Consider the following 17,116-nt stretch of genomic DNA (forward strand, 5'->3'; position numbering starts at 1 on the left):
TTCAGGATTTCTTAGGAAAATTAATTTTTCATACATAAAATACTACTGTCAGTTATGTTATATATCATAACTTTTAAAATCTGTATATTTCTTAGTCAGTTACTTTTTTTACTGTACTATAGTACCAAATGTTTCTATGCATGCAGGTAGCACTGGGATCCTTGAAGGAGAGTAAGTACCACTCACTCATGTTCGATTGCAAGATGCAAAAATGCTACGTGCAATGGCACAAAGTCTAACGCGCCAGTTTGCAGATAATAATCCAATTGTATGTACACTATGGCATAACAAACGGGATTTTCTCTATGTAAGTATCTATATTATCATCATCTTAGGGTTTGGACAGTTACTTCGGCCTGGGGTGGGTCGGTAGATCAGTAGAGGGTGGGGGGGGGGTTACCCTGCGAATAGGGGGGATGCACCAGTAGCGGATCCAGCAAAATGTATTGGGGGGTCCAAGTACGCTTAAGATATACGGAGCGAAAATCCCAGAGAAGCTATGCGTAATCCAGATGATACGAATCGTCATGCGTTTTGGGGGGCATGGCCCCCCTGACCCCCCCTCTGGATCCGCCACTGGGATGCACCCTGTTTTTGTTACCGTGAATGGGGGGGGGGGTCACCCTGTTTTTGATATCATGAATAGGGGGGGTCACCATGTTTTCCAGAATTCACACACGCTTATGCATTTATTTTTAAAAAAAATATTTCAGAACAAAAGATAAAAAAGTTAATCGTACAAATGTGTTCTTAATAATAACTATTACCCATATTGCCTATAAATTTGTTGATGAAAAAAAAGTTATAGGCTAAATATGTTGAGGTTGAAGTTGCTAAATAACTATAATATATATTACCGGGTATGCATTGCCGCTTGAATCCCAATTATACTGTTAATTTTTAAACACATCCCAAGTCCATGTGCTGCTGATATCAGATTATTGTATTTAAAGTTTGAAGTCATCATTGTATAAGATATTTACTGGATTTATCCAATTATAACAGGAGACGGAAATACAATACAGCAATTAGTACAAAGAGCTGTGAGAGTTTTTGTTCAGCAAATCAAAAAAAGTTAAATTTGTGACTGGTTAGATATAATCATGAAAGGAAGGTTCAACACACTGACCATCTCTGAATTAAATAAGTATTTAGATCACAATAAATTGACAAAGCGTGAAAAAAAGATAAACTGCGTGCAATTACATTTGATGTTCTACGGAAAGCAGAAAAGGATGACTGGAAGAAAAAAACAAATAAATGAACATCTTGAAAGTTTTTCTGAAAGTGATGAACTTGACTTGAACTTGTTGAGATACAAAATACTCAGATATTTCTGATTCTGAGACTGAAAATATTGAAGATAGCAGTAATACATTTATTACTAGATCAGGAAGTAAGGCAGGTACGTGGAGACATGCTATGGACCGTGCAAGCAGGTATGGGGAGAGTGGGAGTAATAGTGGTTCAGAGGCTGATTCAAGCAACCAAGGAGACAGCAGAAGTGAAAGTAACAATAGTGATGATTCAGAAGCTAAAAGTGATGAAGAGAGTCAACACATAACTAGGTTTGGGAGAAGAACATTACTTATTTAGATTATCTTACAAAATTTGGTAAGGTATATTAAATGCAAACAGTAAAAAACATGTAAAAATTATGGCAAACCGTGAGATTTTCACTGCACATATAATACATTTTGAAATCATGTCAGATCCAAAACTGTTAATGTTTCTTTGTTTTTTCAGGTGGAAAGGTCAGCATGTTTTAAAATATAATGATGGGGTGTATTGCTTTGGTCATGTTTGTGTCTGTAACTTGAGTACAGGCCTGGTCTGTAAAGACACGACCCCTGAGACTCATGCAAATCTAGGATTCACACCTCTTTGAGTTAACCAATCAAACTGAATTATATTTTTTTTACCATGCCCACGGTGCAAAGAAGCTCTTCTGTGTTTTCTTCCCTGTAATTCATTCAAGTGTAATCTGTAACATAAACAACGCACTAGTGGCGTTTATTTCACCTCGTAAGCAAAGTAGGCATTTTGAAAACGATGTGGGCGAGCCTTACAGTGCCGGCAAATTCGAAACTGAACGGTTTTGAAACTCTGTGGCTTATATCCTGTAGGTAACTGATATAGTGTACATTCTGTGGTTTATATCCTGTAGATAACTGATATAATGTACATTCTGTTGCTTATATCCTGTAGGTAACTGATATAGTGTACATTCTGTGGTTTATATCTTGTAGATAACTGATATAGTGTACATTCTGTGGCTTATATCCTGTAGGTAACTGATATAGTGTAAATTCTCTGGCTTATATCTAGTAGATAACTGATATAGTGTACATTCTGTTGCTTATATCCTGTAGGTAACTGATATAGTGTACATTCTGTGGCTTATATCTTGTAGATAACTGATATAGTGTACATTCTGTTGCTTATATCCTGTAGGTAACTGATATAGTGTACATTCTGTGGCTTATATCTTGTAGATAACTGATATAGTGTACATTCTGTGGCTTATATCCTGTAGATAACTGATATAGTGTACATTCTGTGGCTTATATCGTGTAGGTAACTGATATAGTGTACATTCTGTGGCTTATATCCTGTAGATAACTGATATAGTGTACATTCTGTTGCTTATATCCTGTAGGTAACTGATATAGTGTACATTCTGTGGCTTATATCCTGTAAGTAACTGATATAGTGTACATTCTGTGGCTTATATCTTGTAGATAACTGATATAGTGTACATTCTGTTGCTTATATCCTGTAGGTAACTGATATAGTGTACATTCTGTGGCTTATATCCTGTAGGTAACTGATATAGTGTACATTCTGTGGCTTATATCCTGCAGGTAACTGATATAGTGTACATTCTGTGGCTTATATCCTGTAGGTAACTGATATAGTGTACATTCTGTGGCTTATATCTTGTAGATAACTGATATAGTGTACATTATGTTGCTTATATCCTGTAGGAAACTGATATAGTGTACATTCTGTGGTTTATATCCTGTAGGTAACTGATATAGTGTACATTCTGTGGCTTATATCCTGTAGGTAACTGATATAGTGTAAATTCTGTGGCTTATATCCTGTAGGTAACTGATATAGAGTACATTCTGTTGCTTATATCCTGTAGGTAACTGATATAGTGTACATTCTGTGGTTTATATCCTGTAGGTAACTGATATAGTGTACAATCTGTTGCTTATATCCTGTAGGTAACTGATATAGTGTAAATTCTGTGGCTTATATCCTGTAGGTAACTGATATAGAGTACATTCTGTGGCTTATATCCTGTAGGTAACTGATATAGTGTACATTCTGTGGCTTATATCCTGCAGGTAACTGATATAGTGTACATTCTGTGGCTTATATCCTGTAGGTAACTGATATAGTGTACATTCTGTGGCTTATATCTTGTAGATAACTGATATAGTGTACATTATGTTGCTTATATCCTGTAGGAAACTGATATAGTGTACATTCTGTGGTTTATATCCTGTAGGTAACTGATATAGTGTACATTCTGTGGCTTATATCCTGTAGGTAACTGATATAGTGTAAATTCTGTGGCTTATATCCTGTAGGTAACTGATATAGAGTACATTCTGTTGCTTATATCCTGTAGGTAACTGATATAGTGTACATTCTGTGGTTTATATCCTGTAGGTAACTGATATAGTGTACAATCTGTTGCTTATATCCTGTAGGTAACTGATATAGTGTACATTCTGTGGCTTATATCCTGTAGGTAACTGATATAGTGTACATTCTGTGGTTTATATCCTGTAGATAACTGATATAATGTACATTCTGTTGCTTATATCCTGTAGGTAACTGATATAGTGTACATTCTGTGGTTTATATCTTGTAGATAACTGATATAGTGTACATTCTGTGGCTTATATCCTGTAGGTAACTGATATAGTGTAAATTCTCTGGCTTATATCTTGTAGATAACTGATATAGTGTACATTCTGTTGCTTATATCCTGTAGGTAACTGATATAGTGTACATTCTGTGGCTTATATCTTGTAGATAACTGATATAGTGTACATTCTGTTGCTTATATCCTGTAGGTAACTGATATAGTGTACATTCTGTGGCTTATATCTTGTAGATAACTGATATAGTGTACATTCTGTGGCTTATATCCTGTAGATAACTGATATAGTGTACATTCTGTGGCTTATATCGTGTAGGTAACTGATATAGTGTACATTCTGTGGCTTATATCCTGTAGATAACTGATATAGTGTACATTCTGTTGCTTATATCCTGTAGGTAACTGATATAGTGTACATTCTGTGGCTTATATCCTGTAGGTAACTGATATAGTGTACATTCTGTGGCTTATATCTTGTAGATAACTGATATAGTGTACATTCTGTTGCTTATATCCTGTAGGTAACTGATATAGTGTACATTCTGTGGCTTATATCCTGTAGGTAACTGATATAGTGTACATTCTGTGGCTTATATCCTGCAGGTAACTGATATAGTGTACATTCTGTGGCTTATATCCTGTAGGTAACTGATATAGTGTACATTCTGTGGCTTATATCTTGTAGATAACTGATATAGTGTACATTATGTTGCTTATATCCTGTAGGAAACTGATATAGTGTACATTCTGTGGCTTATATCCTGTAGGTAACTGATATAGTGTAAATTCTGTGGCTTATATCCTGTAGGTAACTGATATAGAGTACATTCTGTTGCTTATATCCTGTAGGTAACTGATATAGTGTACATTCTGTGGTTTATATCCTGTAGGTAACTGATATAGTGTACAATCTGTTGCTTATATCCTGTAGGTAACTGATATAGTGTAAATTCTGTGGCTTATATCCTGTAGGTAACTGATATAGAGTACATTCTGTGGCTTATATCCTGTAGGTAACTGATATAGTGTACATTCTGTGGCTTATATCCTGCAGGTAACTGATATAGTGTACATTCTGTGGCTTATATCCTGTAGGTAACTGATATAGTGTACATTCTGTGGCTTATATCTTGTAGATAACTGATATAGTGTACATTATGTTGCTTATATCCTGTAGGAAACTGATATAGTGTACATTCTGTGGTTTATATCCTGTAGGTAACTGATATAGTGTACATTCTGTGGCTTATATCCTGTAGGTAACTGATATAGTGTAAATTCTGTGGCTTATATCCTGTAGGTAACTGATATAGAGTACATTCTGTTGCTTATATCCTGTAGGTAACTGATATAGTGTACATTCTGTGGTTTATATCCTGTAGGTAACTGATATAGTGTACAATCTGTTGCTTATATCCTGTAGGTAACTGATATAGTGTAAATTCTGCGGCTTATATCCTGTAGGTAACTGATATAGAGTACATTCTGTTGCTTATATCCTGTAGGTAACTGATATAGTGTACATTCTGTTGCTTATATCCTGTAGGTAACTGATATAGTGTACATTCTGTTGCTTATATCCTGTAGTTAACTGATATAGTGTAAATTCCGTGACTTATATCCAGTAGGTAACTGATATAGTGTACATTCTGTTGCTTATATCCTGTAGTTAACTGATATAGTGTAAATTCCGTGGCTTATATCCAGTAGGTAACTGATATAGTGTACATTCTGTTGCTTATATCTTGTAGATAACTGATATAGTGTACATTCTGTGGCTTATATCTTGTAGGTAACTGATATAGTGTACATTCTGTGGCTTATATCTTGTAGATAACTGATATAGTGTACATTCTGTGGTTTATATCCTGTAGGTAACTGATATAGTGTACATTCTGTGGCTTATATCTTGTAGATAACTGATATAGTGTACATTCTGTGGCTTATATCCTGTAGGTAACTGATATAGTGTACATTCTGTGGCTTATATCCTGTAGGTAACTGATATAGTGTACATTCTGTGGTTTATATCCTGTAGGTAATTGATATAGTGTACATTCTGTGGCTTACATCTTGTAGATAACAGATATAGTGTACATTCTGTGGCTTATATCCTGTAGGTAACTGATATAGTGTACATTCTGTGGCTTATATCTTGTAGATAACTGATATAGTGTACATTCTGTTGTTTATATCCTGTAGGTAAGTGATATAGTGTACATTCTGTGGCTTATATCCTGCAGGTAACTGATATAGTGTACATTCTGTGGCTTATATCTTGTAGATAACTGATATAGTGTACATTCCGTGGCTTATATCCTGTAGGTAACTGATATAGAGTAAATTCTGTGGCTTATATCTTGTAGATAACTGATATAGTGTACATTATGTGGCTTATATCTTGTAGGTAACTGATATAGTGTACATTCTGTTGCTTATATCCTGTAGGTAACTGATATAGTGTACATTCTGTTGCTTATATCCTGTAGGTAACTGATATAGTTTACATTCTGTGGCTTATATCTTGTAGATAACTGATATAGTGTACATTCTGTTGCTTATATCTTGTAGATAACTGATATAGTGTACATTCTGTTGCTTATATCTTGTAGATAACTGATATAGTGTACATTCTGTGGCTTATATCTTGTAGGTAACTGATATAGTGTACATTCTGTGGCTTATATCGTGTAGATAACTGATATAGTGTACATTCTGTGGCTTATATCCTGTAGGTAACTGATATAGTGTACATTCTGTGGTTTATATCGTGTAGGTAACTGATATAGTGTACATTCTCTGGCTTATATCCTGTAGGTAACTGATATAGTGTACATTCTGTTGCTTATATCCTGTAGATAACTGATATAGTGTACATTCTGTTGCTTATATCCTGTAGCTAACTGATATAGTGTACATTCTGTGGTTTATATCCTGTAGGTAACTGATATAGTGTACATTCTGTGGCTTATATGCTGTAGGTAACTGATATAGTGTACATTCTGTGGCTTATATCCTGTAGGTAACTGATATAGTGTACATTCTGTGGCTTATATCCTGTAGGTAACTGATATAGTGTACATTCTGTGGCTTATATCCTGTAGGTAACTGATATAGTGTACATTCTGTGGCTTATATCTTGTAGATAACTGATATAGTGTACATTCTGTGGCTTATATCTTGTAGATAACTGATATAGTGTACATTCTGTGGCTTATATCTTGTAGATAACTGATATAGTGTACATTCTGTGGCTTATATCTTGTAGATAACTGATATAGTGTACATTCTGTGGCTTATATCCTGTAGATAACTGATATAGTGTATATTCTGTGACTTATATCCTGTAGGTAACTGATATAGTGTACATTCTGTGGCTTATATTCTGTAGGTAACTGATATAGTGTACATTCTGTGGCTTATATTCTGTAGGTAACTGATATAGTGTAAATTCTGTTGCTTATATCCTGTAGATAACTGATATAGTGTACATTCTGTGGCTAATATCCTGTAGATAACTGATATAGTGTACATTCTGTTGCTTATATCCTGTAGGTAACTGATATAGTGTACATTCTGTTGCTTATATCCTGTAGGTAACTGATATAGTTTACATTCTGTGGCTTATATCTTGTAGATAACTGATATAGTGTACATTCTGTTGCTTATATCTTGTAGATAACTGATATAGTGTACATTCTGTTGCTTATATCTTGTAGATAACTGATATAGTGTACATTCTGTGGCTTATATCTTGTAGGTAACTGATATAGTGTACATTCTGTGGCTTATATCGTGTAGATAACTGATATAGTGTACATTCTGTGGCTTATATCCTGTAGGTAACTGATATAGTGTACATTCTGTGGTTTATATCGTGTAGGTAACTGATATAGTGTACATTCTCTGGCTTATATCCTGTAGGTAACTGATATAGTGTACATTCTGTTGCTTATATCCTGTAGATAACTGATATAGTGTACATTCTGTTGCTTATATCCTGTAGCTAACTGATATAGTGTACATTCTGTGGTTTATATCTTGTAGATAACTGATATAGTGTACATTCTGTGGTTTATATCCTGTAGGTAACTGATATAGTGTACATTCTGTGGCTTATATCTTGTAGATAACTGATATAGTGTACATTCTGTGGCTTATATCCTGTAGGTAACTGATATAGTGTACATTCTGTGGCTTATATCCTGTAGGTAACTGATATAGTGTACATTCTGTGGTTTATATCCTGTAGGTAATTGATATAGTGTACATTCTGTGGCTTACATCTTGTAGATAACAGATATAGTGTACATTCTGTGGCTTATATCCTGTAGGTAACTGATATAGTGTACATTCTGTGGCTTATATCTTGTAGATAACTGATATAGTGTACATTCTGTTGTTTATATCCTGTAGGTAAGTGATATAGTGTACATTCTGTGGCTTATATCCTGCAGGTAACTGATATAGTGTACATTCTGTGGCTTATATCTTGTAGATAACTGATATAGTGTACATTCCGTGGCTTATATCCTGTAGGTAACTGATATAGAGTAAATTCTGTGGCTTATATCTTGTAGATAACTGATATAGTGTACATTATGTGGCTTATATCTTGTAGGTAACTGATATAGTGTACATTCTGTTGCTTATATCCTGTAGGTAACTGATATAGTGTACATTCTGTTGCTTATATCCTGTAGGTAACTGATATAGTTTACATTCTGTGGCTTATATCTTGTAGATAACTGATATAGTGTACATTCTGTTGCTTATATCTTGTAGATAACTGATATAGTGTACATTCTGTTGCTTATATCTTGTAGATAACTGATATAGTGTACATTCTGTGGCTTATATCTTGTAGGTAACTGATATAGTGTACATTCTGTGGCTTATATCGTGTAGATAACTGATATAGTGTACATTCTGTGGCTTATATCCTGTAGGTAACTGATATAGTGTACATTCTGTGGTTTATATCGTGTAGGTAACTGATATAGTGTACATTCTCTGGCTTATATCCTGTAGGTAACTGATATAGTGTACATTCTGTTGCTTATATCCTGTAGATAACTGATATAGTGTACATTCTGTTGCTTATATCCTGTAGCTAACTGATATAGTGTACATTCTGTGGTTTATATCCTGTAGGTAACTGATATAGTGTACATTCTTTGGCTTATATGCTGTAGGTAACTGATATAGTGTACATTCTGTGGCTTATATCCTGTAGGTAACTGATATAGTGTACATTCTGTGGCTTATATCCTGTAGGTAACTGATATAGTGTACATTCTGTGGCTTATATCCTGTAGGTAACTGATATAGTGTACATTCTGTGGCTTATATCTTGTAGATAACTGATATAGTGTACATTCTGTGGCTTATATCTTGTAGATAACTGATATAGTGTACATTCTGTGGCTTATATCTTGTAGATAACTGATATAGTGTACATTCTGTGGCTTATATCTTGTAGATAACTGATATAGTGTACATTCTGTGGCTTATATCCTGTAGATAACTGATATAGTGTATATTCTGTGACTTATATCCTGTAGGTAACTGATATAGTGTACATTCTGTGGCTTATATTCTGTAGGTAACTGATATAGTGTACATTCTGTGGCTTATATTCTGTAGGTAACTGATATAGTGTAAATTCTGTTGCTTATATCCTGTAGATAACTGATATAGTGTACATTCTGTGGCTAATATCCTGTAGATAACTGATATAGTGTACATTCTGTTGCTTATATCCTGTAGGTAACTGATATAGTGTACATTCTGTTGCTTATATCCTGTAGGTAACTGATATAGTTTACATTCTGTGGCTTATATCTTGTAGATAACTGATATAGTGTACATTCTGTTGCTTATATCTTGTAGATAACTGATATAGTGTACATTCTGTTGCTTATATCTTGTAGATAACTGATATAGTGTACATTCTGTGGCTTATATCTTGTAGGTAACTGATATAGTGTACATTCTGTGGCTTATATCGTGTAGATAACTGATATAGTGTACATTCTGTGGCTTATATCCTGTAGGTAACTGATATAGTGTACATTCTGTGGTTTATATCGTGTAGGTAACTGATATAGTGTACATTCTCTGGCTTATATCCTGTAGGTAACTGATATAGTGTACATTCTGTTGCTTATATCCTGTAGATAACTGATATAGTGTACATTCTGTTGCTTATATCCTGTAGCTAACTGATATAGTGTACATTCTGTGGTTTATATCCTGTAGGTAACTGATATAGTGTACATTCTGTGGCTTATATGCTGTAGGTAACTGATATAGTGTACATTCTGTGGCTTATATCCTGTAGGTAACTGATATAGTGTACATTCTGTGGCTTATATCCTGTAGGTAACTGATATAGTGTACATTCTGTGGCTTATATCATGTAGGTAACTGATATAGTGTACATTCTGTGGCTTATATCTTGTAGATAACTGATATAGTGTACATTCTGTGGCTTATATCTTGTAGATAACTGATATAGTGTACATTCTGTGGCTTATATCTTGTAGATAACTGATATAGTGTACATTCTGTGGCTTATATCTTGTAGATAACTGATATAGTGTACATTCTGTGGCTTATATCCTGTAGATAACTGATATAGTGTATATTCTGTGACTTATATCCTGTAGGTAACTGATATAGTGTACATTCTGTGGCTTATATTCTGTAGGTAACTGATATAGTGTACATTCTGTGGCTTATATTCTGTAGGTAACTGATATAGTGTAAATTCTGTTGCTTATATCCTGTAGATAACTGATATAGTGTACATTCTGTGGCTAATATCCTGTAGATAACTGATATAGTGTACATTCTGTTGCTTATATCCTGTAGATAACTGATATAGTGTACATTCTGTGGTTTATATCCTGTAGATAACTGATATAGTGTACATTCTGTTGCTTATATCCTGTAGGTAACTGATATAGTTCACTTTCTGTTGCTTATATTTTGTATATAACTGATATAGTGTACATTCTGTGGCTTATATCCTGTAGGTAATTGATATAGTGTACATTCTGTTGCTTATATCCTGTAGGTAACTGATATAGTGTACATTCTGTTGCTTATATCCTGTAGGTAACTGATATAGTGTACATTCTGTGGTTTATATCCTGTAGATAATTGATATAGTGTACATTCTGTTGCTTATATCCTGTAGGTAATTGATATTGTGTACATTCTGTGGCTTATAACCTGTAGGTAACTGATATAGTGTACATTCTGTGGCTTATATTCTGTAGGTAACTGATATAGTGTACATTCTGTGGCTTATATCCTGTAGGTAACTGATATAGTGTACATTCTGTGGCTTATATCCTGTAGGTAACTGATATAGTGTAAATTCTGTGGCTTATATCCTGTAGGTAACTGATATAGTGTACATTCTGTTGCTTATATCCTGTAGGTAACTGATATAGTGTACATTCTGTTGCTTATATCCTGTAGGTAACTGATATAGTGTACATTCTGTGGCTTATATCTTGTAGATAACTGATATAGTGTACATTATGTGGCTTATATCTTGTAGGTAACTGATATAGTGTACATTCTGTGGCTTATATCCTGTAGGTAACTGATATAGTGTACATTCTGTGGCTTATATCCTGTAGGTAACTGATATAGTGTACATTCTGTGGTTTATATCCTGTAGGTAATTGATATAGTGTACATTCTGTGGCTTACATCTTGTAGATAACAGATATAGTGTACATTCTGTGGCTTATATCCTGTAGGTAACTGATATAGTGTACATTCTGTGGCTTATATCTTGTAGATAACTGATATAGTGTACATTCTGTTGTTTATATCCTGTAGGTAACTGATATAGTGTACATTCTGTGGCTTATATCCTGCAGGTAACTGATATAGTGTACATTCTGTGGCTTATATCTTGTAGATAACTGATATAGTGTACATTCCGTGGCTTATATCCTGTAGGTAACTGATATAGAGTAAATTCTGTGGCTTATATCTTGTAGATAACTGATATAGTGTACATTATGTGGCTTATATCTTGTAGGTAACTGATATAGTGTACATTCTGTTGCTTATATCCTGTAGGTAACTGATATAGTGTACATTCTGTTGCTTATATCCTGTAGGTAACTGATATAGTGTACATTCTGTGGCTTATATCTTGTAGATAACTGATATAGTGTACATTCTGTTGCTTATATCTTGTAGATAACTGATATAGTGTACATTCTGTGGCTTATATCTTGTAGGTAACTGATATAGTGTACATTCTGTGGCTTATATCGTGTAGATAACTGATATAGTGTACATTCTGTGGCTTATATCCTGTAGGTAACTGATATAGTGTAAATTCTGTGGCTTATATCCTGTAGGTAACTGATATAGAGTACATTCTGTTGCTTATATCCTGTAGGTAACTGATATAGTGTACATTCTGTGGTTTATATCCTGTAGGTAACTGATATAGTGTACAATCTGTTGCTTATATCCTGTAGGTAACTGATATAGTGTAAATTCTGTGGCTTATATCCTGTAGGTAACTGATATAGAGTACATTCTGTGGCTTATATCCTGTAGGTAACTGATATAGTGTTCATTCTGTGGCTTATATCCTGCAGGTAACTGATATAGTGTACATTCTGTGGCTTATATCCTGTAGGTAACTGATATAGTGTACATTCTGTGGCTTATATCTTGTAGATAACTGATATAGTGTACATTATGTTGCTTATATCCTGTAGGAAACTGATATAGTGTACATTCTGTGGTTTATATCCTGTAGGTAACTGATATAGTGTACATTCTGTGGCTTATATCCTGTAGGTAACTGATATAGTGTAAATTCTGTGGCTTATATCCTGTAGGTAACTGATATAGTGTACATTCTGTTGCTTATATCCTGTAGGTAACTGATATAGTGTACATTCTGTTGCTTATATCCTGTAGGTAACTGATATAGTGTACATTCTGTGGCTTATATCTTGTAGATAACTGATATAGTGTACATTATGTGGCTTATATCTTGTAGGTAACTGATATAGTGTACATTCTGTGGCTTATATCCTGTAGGTAACTGATATAGTGTACATTCTGTGGCTTATATCCTGTAGGTAACTGATATAGTGTACATTCTGTGGTTTATATCCTGTAGGTAATTGATATAGTGTACATTCTGTGGCTTACATCTTGTAGATAACAGATATAGTGTACATTCTGTGGCTTATATCCTGTAGGTAACTGATATAGTGTACATTCTGTGGCTTATATCTTGTAGATAACTGATATAGTGTACATTCTGTTGTTTATATCCTGTAGGTAACTGATATAGTGTACATTCTGTGGCTTATATCCTGCAGGTAACTGATATAGTGTACATTCTGTGGCTTATATCTTGTAGATAACTGATATAGTGTACATTCCGTGGCTTATATCCTGTAGGTAACTGATATAGAGTAAATTCTGTGGCTTATATCTTGTAGATAACTGATATAGTGTACATTATGTGGCTTATATCTTGTAGGTAACTGATATAGTGTACATTCTGTTGCTTATATCCTGTAGGTAACTGATATAGTGTACATTCTGTTGCTTATATCCTGTAGGTAACTGATATAGTGTACATTCTGTGGCTTATATCTTGTAGATAACTGATATAGTGTACATTCTGTGGCTTATATCTTGTAGATAACTGATATAGTGTACATTCTGTGGCTTATATCTTGTAGGTAACTGATATAGTGTACATTCTGTGGCTTATATCGTGTAGATAACTGATATAGTGTACATTCTGTGGCTTATATCCTGTAGGTAACTGATATAGTGTACATTCTGTGGTTTATATCGTGTAGGTAACTGATATAGTGTACATTCTCTGGCTTATATCCTGTAGGTAACTGATATAGTGTACATTCTGTTGCTTATATCCTGTAGATAACTGATATAGTGTACATTCTGTTGCTTATATCCTGTAGCTAACTGATATAGTGTACATTCTGTGGTTTATATCCTGTAGGTAACTGATATAGTGTACATTCTGTGCCTTATATGCTGTAGGTAACTGATATAGTGTACATTCTGTGGCTTATATCCTGTAGGTAACTGATATAGTGTACATTCTGTGGCTTATATCCTGTAGGTAACTGATATAGTGTACATTCTGTGGCTTATATCCTGTAGGTAACTGATATAGTGTACATTCTGTGGCTTATATCTTGTAGATAACTGATATAGTGTACATTCTGTGGCTTATATCTTGTAGATAACTGATATAGTGTACATTCTGTGGCTTATATCTTGTAGATAACTGATATAGTGTACATTCTGTGGCTTATATCTTGTAGATAACTGATATAGTGTACATTCTGTGGCTTATATCCTGTAGATAACTGATATAGTGTATATTCTGTGACTTATATCCTGTAGGTAACTGATATAGTGTACATTCTGTGGCTTATATTCTGTAGGTAACTGATATAGTGTACATTCTGTGGCTTATATTCTGTAGGTAACTGATATAGTGTAAATTCTGTTGCTTATATCCTGTAGATAACTGATATAGTGTACATTCTGTGGCTAATATCCTGTAGATAACTGATATAGTGTACATTCTGTTGCTTATATCCTGTAGATAACTGATATAGTGTACATTCTGTGGTTTATATCCTGTAGATAACTGATATAGTGTACATTCTGTTGCTTATATCCTGTAGGTAACTGATATAGTTCACTTTCTGTTGCTTATATTTTGTATATAACTGATATAGTGTACATTCTGTGGCTTATATCCTGTAGGTAATTGATATAGTGTACATTCTGTTGCTTATATCCTGTAGGTAACTGATATAGTGTACATTCTGTTGCTTATATCCTGCAGGTAACTGATATAGTGTACATTCTGTGGCTTATATCTTGTAGATAACTGATATAGTGTACATTCCGTGGCTTATATCCTGTAGGTAACTGATATAGAGTAAATTCTGTGGCTTATATCTTGTAGATAACTGATATAGTGTACATTATGTGGCTTATATCTTGTAGGTAACTGATATAGTGTACATTCTGTTGCTTATATCCTGTAGGTAACTGATATAGTGTACATTCTGTTGCTTATATCCTGTAGGTAACTGATATAGTGTACATTCTGTGGCTTATATCTTGTAGATAACTGATATAGTGTACATTCTGTGGCTTATATCTTGTAGATAACTGATATAGTGTACATTCTGTGGCTTATATCTTGTAGGTAACTGATATAGTGTACATTCTGTGGCTTATATCGTGTAGATAACTGATATAGTGTACATTCTGTGGCTTATATCCTGTAGGTAACTGATATAGTGTAAATTCTGTGGCTTATATCCTGTAGGTAACTGATATAGAGTACATTCTGTTGCTTATATCCTGTAGGTAACTGATATAGTGTACATTCTGTGGTTTATATCCTGTAGGTAACTGATATAGTGTACAATCTGTTGCTTATATCCTGTAGGTAACTGATATAGTGTAAATTCTGTGGCTTATATCCTGTAGGTAACTGATATAGAGTACATTCTGTGGCTTATATCCTGTAGGTAACTGATATAGTGTTCATTCTGTGGCTTATATCCTGCAGGTAACTGATATAGTGTACATTCTGTGGCTTATATCCTGTAGGTAACTGATATAGTGTACATTCTGTGGCTTATATCTTGTAGATAACTGATATAGTGTACATTATGTTGCTTATATCCTGTAGGAAACTGATATAGTGTACATTCTGTGGTTTATATCCTGTAGGTAACTGATATAGTGTACATTCTGTGGCTTATATCCTGTAGGTAACTGATATAGTGTAAATTCTGTGGCTTATATCCTGTAGGTAACTGATATAGTGTACATTCTGTTGCTTATATCCTGTAGGTAACTGATATAGTGTACATTCTGTTGCTTATATCCTGTAGGTAACTGATATAGTGTACATTCTGTGGCTTATATCTTGTAGATAACTGATATAGTGTACATTATGTGGCTTATATCTTGTAGGTAACTGATATAGTGTACATTCTGTGGCTTATATCCTGTAGGTAACTGATATAGTGTACATTCTGTGGCTTATATCCTGTAGGTAACTGATATAGTGTACATTCTGTGGTTTATATCCTGTAGGTAATTGATATACTGTACATTCTGTGGCTTACATCTTGTAGATAACAGATATAGTGTACATTCTGTGGCTTATATCCTGTAGGTAACTGATATAGTGTACATTCTGTGGCTTATATCTTGTAGATAACTGATATAGTGTACATTCTGTTGTTTATATCCTGTAGGTAACTGATATAGTGTACATTCTGTGGCTTATATCCTGCAGGTAACTGATATAGTGTACATTCTGTGGCTTATATCTTGTAGATAACTGATATAGTGTACATTCCGTGGCTTATATCCTGTAGGTAACTGATATAGAGTAAATTCTGTGGCTTATATCTTGTAGATAACTGATATAGTGTACATTATGTGGCTTATATCTTGTAGGTAACTGATATAGTGTACATTCTGTTGCTTATATCCTGTAGGTAACTGATATAGTGTACATTCTGTTGCTTATATCCTGTAGGTAACTGATATAGTGTACATTCTGTGGCTTATATCTTGTAGATAACTGATATAGTGTACATTCTGTGGCTTATATCTTGTAGATAACTGATATAGTGTACATTCTGTGGCTTATATCTTGTAGGTAACTGATATAGTGTACATTCTGTGGCTTATATCGTGTAGATACCTGATATAGTGTACATTCTGTGGCTTATATCCTGTAGGTAACTGATATAGTGTACATTCTGTGGTTTATATCGTGTAGGTAACTGATATAGTGTACATTCTCTGGCTTATATCCTGTAGGTAACTGATATAGTGTACATTCTGTTGCTTATATCCTGTAGATAACTGATATAGTGTACATTCTGTTGCTTATATCCTGTAGCTAACTGATATAGTGTACATTCTGTGGTTTATATCCTGTAGGTAACTGATATAGTGTACATTCTGTGCCTTATATGCTGTAGGTAACTGATATAGTGTACATTCTGTGGCTTATATCCTGTAGGTAACTGATATAGTGTACATTCTGTGGCTTATATCCTGTAGGTAACTGATATAGTGTACATTCTGTGGCTTATATCCTGTAGGTAACTGATATAGTGTACATTCTGT

Source organism: Saccoglossus kowalevskii, chromosome 19 (assembly GCF_978046115.1).
Source record: "Saccoglossus kowalevskii chromosome 19, keSacKowa6.1, whole genome shotgun sequence".
NCBI classification, from domain to species: domain Eukaryota; kingdom Metazoa; phylum Hemichordata; class Enteropneusta; family Harrimaniidae; genus Saccoglossus; species Saccoglossus kowalevskii.